Below are 12,634 nucleotides of genomic sequence, written 5' to 3'. Positions count from 1 at the left end.
TGAGTTCAGGTCACTAAAGTTCTGAATACTAATCAAAATGCAATTTTTGTGTGTGATATTTGTAAAATGAACAAAGCGTTGATTTCGAAAATCATGTGTAGTAGGTTAGAGAAGTCTTGTTGCTGTGGTTACTGTCAATTAAATAGGAATGCGATTTTTTTTCCACATGTGTCAATTTTAATAATACTATTTAATGCAATCTCACGACAATTCGTAACTTTATGATTTAGTGGCTAATTCGTATCTAATTCATACAATTTAGTACAATTTGCTCATCACCCAATGACGTTTGAGGTTAGGGGTGGGGTACGGGGCCACACCTCCTTTTAAAAATTGTACATTTCTCATACCACTGAATTCGTACGAATTAGCCACTAACCTGACAAAACGTAAAGTACTTTGTTTTCCTCGTAAGATTAGACTGCTATTAAATTATTATTATTTTGTTGACATGGGCAATCCAAATTGTTGCATTTGAGCGTTTAATATTTGTAAATAAACAACAAAGCGGTAATTTCAGTTAACTAAAGTTCTAAATACTAATCAAAACGCAATTTCTATGAGTGTGATCATGCGTATGTTAGAGAAGTCTTGTTGCTATGGATACTGTCAATCAAATACGAGAGCGTCACATTTGATAATGCCACTACATTATTGTTATTCTTTTGTTGACATGGGCAATCCAAATAGTTGTTTTTGAGCTTGTGATGATATTTGTAAATGAACAACAAAGCGGTGATTTCAGAAATTATGCATCAGTTTTTAGACAAAGTTGTTTGCGCGTGAATGCTTTTACAATAAGCGAAAGTTCAATAAAGTTCTAATTCTAATTAAAACTCAATTTGTGAGTGTGATATTCATAAAATGAACAATGCGTTGATTTCAAAGATCATATCTAAGTTCGATAAGTTACGTTGCTGCCAAATATGAACGCTTTTTTTTTTTTGTTCGCAAGTGTCACATTTGATAATACTATTACATTGTTAGACTCCTTTTCTTTTGTTGACATGGGCAATCCTGAGCGTGTGATATTTGTAAATGAAAAACAGAGCCGTGATTTCAGGTCACTGAAATTCTAAATATTAATCAAAATGCAATTTTTGTGTGTGTGATATGCCCAACACAATCTTATGGCAATTAGTAGCTTTTTGATTTGGTTGCTACTTTGTATTAATTCGTACAATCTAATTCGTACAATTTATTTATTTATCTATTTATTTTTATTTATTTACTTATTATTATTTTCTTTATTGAATGCTTAAAAAACATTAACAATAAATCTCATGAATCAAACAACAACAATCCAGGGGTTTTCAGTCATTTAGTCCTTAATCAAAGTCCTTTTTCGTATTGCTTTTAAGTTTGTTGATCCCTCAATTCACTCAAAATACATTTTCATTTCAATTTTAAATTAAGTAAATAATTTAACTTAAACTTTAAACTTTATTTTAAATTAATTATTCGTACAATTTTAACCCAAGCTCATTCTGAAAATGTAGCCCTGCGGACGTTTCTGGAGACTGCGATTTACGTGGCCGGAGGTATGTATGGCTGCATTTAGTTTTTTCAAGCGAACGCTACAGGGTGGTGTGACGCCGCTCCTCTTCGCGCTCGCCAGCTGGGCTGATGGCTCACCTCCTTCGTGTGGAGGGCTTTCCCGATGCAACCAGTTTGTCTGGTTAGCTCGTCGTGCTACGTCGGCGAAACGGAGGCCCAGAGAAGGAGGAGCTGGCCGTGTTCGACGACTGGGTTCCAGTCTGGAGAAGAGCGGTTCCAGTAATCAGGTAAAGTGAACGAGTTCTTAACGGGGCGAGAATGCAATGAAATCCAAAAACGGGGTCAAAATCGGACGGCTTTTTTTCTGCACGGCTTTTGTAAATCGTTGCTTGGGTTTAGGGAAGAAGGAGAAGGTTGGCTGGGTCGGCCAATTGGCCGGCTGCTCTGTCAATCATTCAGTCATACAGCCAGTCGGTCAGTTGTACAGACGGTCACTCGACAGCAGCCTCCGGCGGCTTTTTACGCGAGAACAGTGCGGGCGCGAATGGCGCGCGTTCGAGACGCGAAAAAGTGCGCACAACAGCCTCTCGAAGATTCGCGAAAATAAAAACTGCACAAATACGTACCTCCCAGGACATATTTTGTGGTCTTGAGTAACGTCCGCGGGGCTATGTTTCTAGAATGAGCCTGAGTTGTACAATTTAGTACCATTTGCTCATCCCTTAATGACAGTTGGGTTTAGGGGTGGGGTTGGGTGCCATGCCTCCTTTTTAAAATCGTAAAATTTCTTACGACTGAACTCGTACAAATTCGTACAAATTAGCCACTAAACAAACAAAATGTAAAATACTCATATTTTCTCGTGAGATCAGGCTGGTGATATTAGTAAAAATAAGGTTATGCGTAGGTTGGAGAACTTTTGTTGCTGTGGTTCCTGTGAATCAAATAGGAATGCGATTTTTTTGTTGTTCGCGTCACATTAGATAATAATATGACATTTTTATTACTCTTTTCTTGACATGGGCAATCCAAATAGTTGTTTTTGAGCTTGTGATGATATTTGTAAATGAACAACAAAGCGGAAATTTCAGAAATTATGCATTGGTTTTTAGACAAAGTTATGTTTGTGCGTGAATGCTTTTACAATAAGCAGTGGTGTAAAGTAACCAACCCGGGCTCATTGTGGAAATGTAGCCCCGCAGACGTTTCTGCGGACCGCGATTTACATCCCGGGAGGTACGTATTCGAGCGGTTTTTGTTTTCGCGGATCCGCGAGAGGCCGCTGTGCGCGCTTTTTCGCATCTCGGGCTCGTCTCGGGAGCTCGCTGTTCGCGCCTGCGCCGTTCTCGCGCGAAAAGCTACCGGATCGGCCGACTTGGCCGCCCTCCTCTTCCTCCTCCTCCTTCCCTAAACCCGAGCGACGGTTCGCAAAAGCCGTCCAGAAAAAAAAAAAAAAAGCAAAAGCCCTCGTCTTCGATTTCGACCGCGTTTTCGGATCCCGCCGCATTCTCGCCCTTATTTTTCGGATTCCGTTTTTCGTCTTACCTGATTTCCGGAAATTTCCGAGCACGAAGAGGAGGGGCGAAGCGGCGCCACACCGCCCCGCAGCGTTCGTCGAAAAAAACTAAACGTGTCCGTACGTACCTCCAGCCACGTAAATCGCGGTCTCCAGAAACGTCCGCGGGGCTACGTTTCCAGAATGAGCTTGGGTTGAAAGTAACTAATTACAAATACTCAGACTACTGTAATTGAGTAGTTTTTCTCAGGAATTGTAATTTACTTAGTACTTTTACTTTCACTTGAAATTTTAGTGCAGTATCTGTACTTTTACTCCACTACTTTCCTTCAACCTGCAGTCACTACTTTATTTTTTCCTGTCAATGGAGATTAGAAAAATCAGTCCTGTGATTCATGTCCAATGAAATCGCATATAGTAAAAGTGAAAGTATAAGTAAAAGTGTCCAAGAAGATGTCCAAAACCTTTACTGGCATTGACCCAGAGATTGTTTTAACATAATCATTCACCAATGTAAGTAGTGAATGTGCGTGTCCGTGGGTGGGGCTGTGTCTGTGTGGTAATGTGGGCTGGTGAAGCTACAGTGCCAGGGCTGAATTTTTGTCCCAGTCCGCCCCTGACCCCACCTATAGCTGGTGTGTGGTGAAGCACTGGCGCCATTGTCCAGTGGCTGCCATCGCAAAATTAGCATGTTTTAATATGCAAATGAACAGAATTTAATTTTAGAAGCTCTGCATTGGTTTTTAGAGGCAAAGATGGACATGCTGTTGCGATGGTTGTCAAAAAACAAAATTCAAAAAAATTCAGCCTCCTATTTGAGTTTTTTGTCCTACAAAATGGGTGGCTCAGTGGTTAGCACTGTGGCCTCACAGCAAGAAGATTGCTGGTTCGAGTCCTGGCAGGGTCAGTTGTCATTTCTGTATGGAGTTTGCATGTTCTCCCCATGTCCAAACATGCGCTATAGGGGAATTAAATAAGCTAAATTGGCCGTAGTGTACGAGTGTGCGTGTGAATGAGTGTGTATGGGTGTTTCCTAGAACTATGTTGCAGCTGGAAGGGCATCCGCTGTGTAAAACATATGCTGGAATAGTTGGCGGTTCATTCCACGGTGGCGACACCTGAAATAGAGACTAAGCTGAAGGAAAATGAATGAATGAATGAATGAATGAATGAATGTTCTACAGAACATGAACGTAGTCATTGACTTCAGTAATTTTTCCTAGTATAGAGGTCAGTGGTTATTCCCAAGATTCTTCAGATCAACAGAATGAAACTCATAAAATTTTAACTCAATTGTGGCCAAGTGAATTGAATGTCAGGCGTCACGGTGGCTCAGTGGTTAGCAATGTGGCCTCACAGCAAGAAGGTCGCTGGTTCGAGCCTTGGCTGGGCCAGTTGGCGTTTCTGTGTGGAGTTTGCATGTTCTCCCCGTGTTGGTGTGTGTTTTCTTTGGCTGCTCCGGTTTCCTACACAGTCCAAATTTAAGTTACTGTAAATTGTACAGTTTATTTTTTATACATCAACTTCTACCTTGATAGCTATTAATAAACAGTAAATTAGGGGGTTATTGAGCTAAAATCTTAGTTGATATTTTGTTAATATTAAATTGTGCCTTAAAATAATTATAATATTTAGTTTAAGAGGCAATTCTCACTATTAAATGGTTTATTACATTCGTAATCCTATCCAATTCCTAAAGACACACTGTAAAAAAAATACAGTAATATTTACAGCTGCTGGCAATTTTAGTTGCCAATAAGACTGTACATTTACAGGCGCACTGTAGTAAATAAATAAAATTATATCCAAACACATGCGCTATAGGGGAATTGATGTACTAAATTGGCCATAGTGTATGAGTGTGTGTGTGAATATGAGAGTGTATGGGTGTTTTTCAGTAATGGGTTGCAGCTGGAAGAGCATCCACTGCGTAAAACATGCTGGAATAATTGGCGGTTCATTCCACTGGGTGACATCTGAAATTAAAAATGTCAAATCAACTATAGCCAATTAAACAGAATGTCAGTAGATTTTAATTTAGAGTGTACTATGCCCTAAAACACTATAAAAAGTCTTTGTTTAATGGAAAAACTAACTAAATAAAAGCATGAGGTCACTGTTTAGTCCACTGGAGCATTTGGGTAGTCTAGTGAAACTTACAAATCAAAAGCAAGTGTAATCTATTATCAATAACCTGCATGAATGGCTCTGCTTTAAAGACATTAAAAGATAATCTCCTGTTAGATGTTATATTTCCTGTTCAATAGGATGTAAAGCCGTTCAAACACTGACACACACGTTTTCCTTAAAGCTGCTTTGTTGTGAAATCATTCTACAAATAAAAAGCTGTGGACAAGATGCACTTTGTTCGCTTTGAAATGCTAAAACAATAGACGAAGTGTTGAAAATGGAGATTAAGCTGGTATTGTGTGACTGTGTGTTTGTTTGAGGTAAACTGGATTGGAAGTGTTGAGAATGATGATGCTGGTGATGATAAATGATCGCGCAACACCTGACTGATATATCATTTGCATGTTTTAGTTATGACTTAATAGACTTTAGTAAGAGCTGTATTAATAAAATGTTAAAAGTCACCATGCAAGAGCTAATTTTAGACAGGCCACAAGTGCTTACTCTTTATAGTACACAGCAGATCATAAATTCAGTCATAAGAGTCAGTTTTTTATATGGCAGCGGCTATTTGCACTAAGTGCAAATAGCATCGGATGCTACACAATATAGCAACAGAAAGTATGGTGGATGCTATTTGCACTCAGTGCTAATAAAAAGTATATGCCATTTACACTTTTAGTGTTTAGGTAGATGCTATTGCAGTGTGACTAAAAGTATGATGCTATTTACACTAAAAAGGAGTCATGCACTTTTTGCACTAAAGGACCTGATGAACTAAATTTCATGATTTGGTTTATGCCATTTAGTTAAAACATTGTATTTAAACTACATATTAATAAACAGTAAATGCTGTTTACAGTTCACTTAATTGTTAATAGATAGTAGATGATATTTACACTAAGTATTATCAGTATATGACTTCAATATGTTGTTGGCATACAAATATACACAAGAAGCTTAAACAGGTCACCCAAAATTGAAAATGTACTCACTATTTACTCTCAAGTGATTATAAACCTTTAAGAGTTTCTTTCTACTTCCATAGGACAAACAAATACAATGGAAGTCATTGGTTACAGGCTTTCAAAACATCTTCTTTTAGTGTTCAACAGAAGAAAGAAACTCATAAAGATTTCCAAACAACTGTGGTCTAAGTAAACAGTGACTATGTACACAAGTATGCCTAGTTTCTATACTAGGGGCTCTATTTTACCGATCTAAGCTCAAAATCTAAAGCTCATGACGCAAAAGCATTAAGAGCGTGTCTGAATCCACTTTTACTACTTTAAGGATGGTAAAATATGCTGTGTCTCGGTGCATGGTCTAACAGGGTTGTGCTTATTCTTCTAATGAGCATTTGCTATTTAAATGTTAAGGCTGGGCGATAGGGGCAAAAAATCATATCTCAGTATTTTTAGGAGGAATGACGATATACGATATATATTCGGTATTTGGTAATCCTTCCTATAAATGGTTACTTGAGAGTTAAAGTATTTATTAAAACTTTATTAAACCGTTTTTGATTAAAATATAATACAAAACACAGGGGTTTCCGTCCCTTATTTTCATCATCATAATTATCATTCTTAAATTGTTATTTGTTAAAAGAGTAGCTAACAGTGAGTTATCAAACCTCTTCAGCTGCTTCAGAACGCAGCAGCACGAGTGGTCTTTAATGAACCTAAAAGAGCACATGTCACTCCACTGCTCATCCGTTTGCACTGGCTGCCAGTTGCTGCTCGCATCAAATTCAAAGCTCTGATGTTTGCCTACAAAGTGACTTCTGGCCTTGCTCCTTCTTATCTGCTCTCACTTCTACAGATGTATGTGCCCTCCAGAAACTTGCGTTCTGTGAATGAACGTCGCCTCGTGGTTCCATCCCAAAGAGGGAAGAAATCACTTTCCCGAACTCTCGCGTTCAATCTGCCCAGTTGGTGGAATGAACTCCCTAACTGCATCAGAACAGCAGAGTCACTCGCTGTCTTCAAGAAATGACTAAAAACTCAACTATTTAGTCTCCACTACACTTCCTAATCTGCAATTGCCTCTCTGAATATCACACTAACTGTACCCAAAAAAAAAAAAAAAATACTAATACTACTAATACTTTTCTTCTTAGACTTTACAGACCTGAAACTCGCCTATAGCACTTATTCATTGTTGCTCTTGGTTGTGTAAGTTGCTTTCTTGTCCTCATTTGTAAGTCGCTTTGGATAAAAGCGTCTGCTAAATGATTAAATGTAAATGTAAATGTAAACAGTGAGTAAATGTTCATTTTTTGTGTGAACTGTCCCTTTAAGACTTGTTTGTGCTCCGGGGTCACACATAAACAGCCCCTTTAATCTACACATCATCACTAGAAAATAATTATCCATCAGTTATTCAGTGGTCATGGGGTTAAAGCAGGGCTAAAAGGTTGCATTGATTTGTGTGCTCTTGATAACAGGCTTATCACAGCGTCAGTCCCTCTTGAATAACCTGAGCTGAAGTGAACTGTAATTAACTCTTAATTAATGCATCATTTCAATGGCTTCTGTCTAACTAAAGGTTAATGAATGTCAGCGTGCTTCCTAAAATACACCTTCAGTCCACTAATGAAGCCAGTTTAAATGCTGCATTAAAACACTGTAATTATATCTCTTAAGGATGCTGCATGAACATCCGGAACATTTACATAACACAACATAATAACAGTATTTATTTATATAAATGAAGGGAGGGTAACACTTTAGTTTAAGTATCAGTTCTCACTTATTAAGATGTAGGCTGTTTATTGATACTTATAAAACACAAATTCTGCATGATTAATCGTATCTAATACCTAAAGCCACACTGGAAAAATAATGTACAGTAACCTACTGGAAATTCTGGTTGCCATTAGGACTTTAAAGACTTTCAAGCGCACTGTAGTAATTAATTACAATTATGCAATTTTTTTTACATTAAAATTGTCTTAATAGCATCCAAAACTGCCAGTATGTTATTGTAAATCCTAATTGTAATTAATTTACAGTGTGCTGGATAATTTACAGTCTTAATAGCAGCCAAAATTGCCAGTAGGTTACTGTAAATCTTAATTGTAATTAATTTACAGTGTGTTTGAATAAATTAAAGTCTTAATAGCAGCCAAAATTTAAGTTACTGTAAATTGTACAGTTTATTTTTTATGCATCAACTACTACCTTGATAGCTATAAATAAGCAGTAAATTAGGGGGTTATTGAGCTAAAATCTTAGTTGATATTTTGTTAAAATAATTATAATATTTAGTTTAAGTGGCAATTCTCACTATTAACTGGTTTATTACATTCGTAATCCTATCCAATTCCTAAAGACACACTGTAAAATGAATACAGTAATATTTACAGCTGCTGGCAATTTTAGTTGCCATTAAGACTGTACATTTACAGGCACACTGTAGTAAATATATATATATATATATATATATATATATATATATATATATATATATATATATATATATATATATTATTGTGCCTGTAAATTTACAGTCTTTATAGCATCTAAAATTTCCAGTAAGTTACTGTAAATTTTATTGTACATTTTTCATACAACTACTACCTTGATTGCTATAAATATGCAATAAATTAGGGGATTATTGGGCTAAAGTCATGGTTTATATTTTGTTTACAGTGACAATTATACCTTAAAATAATTATATTAATTATTTAATAATTATAATAATTAATAAATAATTATATTAATTACTAAACGCGCCGATTCTCACTATTAACTGGTTTATTACCTGCTTATTATTAAGATCTACATGCATAATCCTATCCAATTCCTAAAGACACTGTAAAGCAAATTACTGTAAAATGTACAGTAACATACCCCCTAATTTACTGCTTATTACCAGTTGTTAAGGTAGTAGTTGATCTATAAAAATGCTGTAAAACCTACAGTAACTTGTTGGCAATTTTGTTGCCATTAAGATTGGACATTTCTAAGTACACTGTAGTAAACAATTAGAATTATGCAGTATTTTTACATTGCAAATGTGGATATTAATTTACAGTGTGTTTGTAAATGTTCAGTCTTAATCGCAACCAAAAATGGCAGTAATTTACTGTAAATTTTATAGTTTGTTTACCGTGCAGCTACTACATTAATATCTATTAGTAAGCAACCAAAAATGCCAGTAAGTTACTGCAGTAAATTGCAGTTATTAATTTACAGTGTGTTTGTAACTTTACAGTCATAATGCAACCAAAATTGCCAGTAAGTTACTGTAAATTTTACAGTATTTTTTAGATCAACTACTACCTTAATAAGTAATAATAAGCTGTAAATGATGGGGTTTGGTTGCCAGTAAGACTAAAAATGTAAAAGTGCAATGTAAATAAATAATAGTAATAAATAAACAGTAAATTTGGTGTTTATTGAGCTAAAATCACAGTTGATATTTTATTAACAGTGAGAATTGTGCCACCATTTTATCACCTGCTTATTATTAGGATATAAATTCATAATCCTATCCTATTCTTAAAGTCACTCTGTAAGATATTATATATATTTATATAATGTGTAAATATTAAGAATGTACGGTAAAAATGTACTGTAAAATCTACAGTGACTTGCAATTTTGTTTGCCATCAAGACTGTACACTTACAATCACACGGTACTAAATAATTACATTTTGCAATATTTCTACATTACGATTGTAGTTATTAATTACAGTGCACTTGTTAATTTACAGTCTTAATGTCAACCATCATTCCCAGTAAGTTACTGTAATTTTTAGTGTAAATTTTCTATATTTTTATATATTAACTACTATCTTTATATCTATTAATAAGTGAAAAATTAGGGGTTGATTTAGCTAAAATCAGTGAGAATTGTAATAGTTTAGTTTAAGTGCCAATTCCTACTATTTACTTAATTATTACCTGCTTATTATTGAGATATACATTCATAATCCTATCCAATTCCTAAAGACACACTGTAAAACAAATTTTTACTGTAAAATTACTGTAAAATGTACAATTTGGTTGCGATTAAGACTGTACGTTTATAAGCTCATTGTACATTAATAGTTACAACTGTGCTGTATTTTTACATAAAAATTGTAGTTATTATTTAATGTGTGTTTGTAATTTTACAGTCTTAATGGCAGCCAAAATTACTAGCAGGTACTGTAAATTTTACAGTATATATTGTAGATTAACTACCTTGATAGCTATTATTAAGCAGTAAATTAGAGGTTTGAGCAAAAATCACAGTTGATATTTTGTTAACAGTGAGAAATGTGCCTTAAAATAAAGTCTGAAAAGGTTTCTGGAATAAAACACAGCAAAATGTTTTCTTGAACATTCTTTTGGACAATATTTATTTATTTACGTATTTATTTGTCTATATTTATTAAAAACTAAATTATTTAGCTAAACAGAACATCAAATAACCAATTCATTAATTTAAAGCAAAGTAATCAATCAGAATTATTTCCAGTTGTATATATATATATGCATATATATATATATATATATGAGCAATATCACACTCGTAGCAGTGCGATATGGCTGTATATCGGCACTGGTGGGAGGCGTGCGCTTTAGTGCTCCCACCAGTGCCGATATACAGCCATATCGCACTGCTACGAGTGTGATATTGCGTTTATACAACTGTTTGACGGCATAATTGTGTATATAAAAGCAAAATCAAACATGGAGAGTCTCAAAAACCCTTTTGTATGAGGAACTACTTTCTTCCGGATTTAAATCATAAGCTGACAGTTAAACAGCTGAGCAAGCATCTATTAAACTTTAGATCTGTAGTGTCTGCTTTTTGCTGGCTGTATGTGAGCGGAGTAATACACAAAGGGTAAAGAGGCTGTAGGAGTTCTGATATTGCAGACTATCATATATATATATATATATATATATATATATATATATATATATATATATATATATATATATATATATATATATGTATATATATATATATATATAATGTTTTTTTTTGCCATAAATACATATTATTATTATTAATTAACCTTATAAAGAACCTTTTGTTGAATTAAAATGTTCAGTGGAATTATCAATCTTAATTTTACTCTTTCTTTTTTGCATTCAATGAATTATGAATCTGGTAAACGGCACTTCATATTTTCTATTAACTTTGCATCACTGGATGTTACAATCAATTATTTAAAAGCTCCATTGTAAAACGAATGTCAGATTGTAAATGTTTAACTACTTACATGAAACCAACAACTCTGCACTTCTCAACTTCTCAGATGTTGTGAAGAGTGAAGCCCCGCCTACTTTCTTCTGATTGGTTGTTCATTTGACATTGAGAAGTTGTTAGACTGTCGTTTCAAAACTACAATATAAAGCATTAACGCATATGAAAACTAAAGTATTAGCCTCCCTGTGAAATTGTATTCATTTTTATTGGGCTTATTGGGAAAACGTGCCCATAGCTACATTTTTTGAGAACAAACAAGTACAGCAAAATTCAAAAAGCCAGTTTTGAAAAAATATTTCCCAAAAAATGTTGAACAGATTCAGGAATTTTTCACAGTATTTCATATAATGTTTTTTCTTCTGGAGAAAGTCTTATTTGTTTTATTTCTGCTAGAATAAAAGCAGTTTTTAATTATTTTGAACCCATTTTAAGGTCAATATTATTAGACCAATATTAGTGTTGGATTGTCTCTAGAACAAACCACTGTTATACAATGACTTGCCTAATTACCCTAACTTTACCCTAATTAACCTAGTTAAGCCTTTAAGTGTCACTTTAAGCTGAATAATAGTATCCTGAAAATTGACTTATTAAAACAATTATGTTACAAAATTTGTTGAAAAAAATCTCTCTGAAAATCTCTCAAAAATCTGGGGAAAAATACATACAGGGGGCTAATGATTCATAAGAGCTAATAATTCTGACTTCAACTGTATGTTTACAAAAAATGAAACAACACCACCAACACTATTATTATTATTTTATTAATTATTAATTAGATTTTTATTGATTTAGTAATAATAAACTAATAATAATTAATATTATTATCATAATTTTTATATTATATTATATTATATTATATTATATTATATTATATTATATTATATTATATTATATTATATTATTATATTATTATTACTTTATTACTCTTTTAAAATTGTAAAAGTCTCACTAAAGGTACATCTTCTTAAAATAATGGTGTCGTGATGAACCTAATGAGATTTAGACATTGATGCCGTTAACAAAAAAAAACTTTTAATTAAAATTTATTTAAATCATATTTTTTTGCATTATATATATATATATATATATATATATATATATATATATATATATATATATATATATATATATATATATATATATATATATATAGTTTTTTATTATTTATTATATTTAATATTATTATTAGTAGTATTGTATTATTAACTTTATTCTGATAATTATAATTCAATTTTATTTTAATTATTATTATTATCATTATTATCATTAAAATTT

At 33.7% G+C, this 12,634-nt stretch overlaps 1 protein-coding gene across 1 annotated transcript in view; it reads left to right on the top strand.

The window, feature by feature from the left end:
* ca4a (carbonic anhydrase 4a) overlaps positions 1-12,634 on the top strand; it is a 42,126-nt gene that overhangs the window by 2,041 nt on the left and 27,451 nt on the right. The gene's annotated exons all lie outside the window — the stretch shown is intronic.

This window comes from Danio rerio, chromosome 5 (genome assembly GCF_052040795.2).
Source record: "Danio rerio strain M-AB ecotype USA chromosome 5, GRCz13ab, whole genome shotgun sequence".
NCBI lineage: Eukaryota > Metazoa > Chordata > Actinopteri > Cypriniformes > Danionidae > Danio > Danio rerio.
This window is presented reverse-complemented; position numbering and strand designations above follow the sequence as displayed.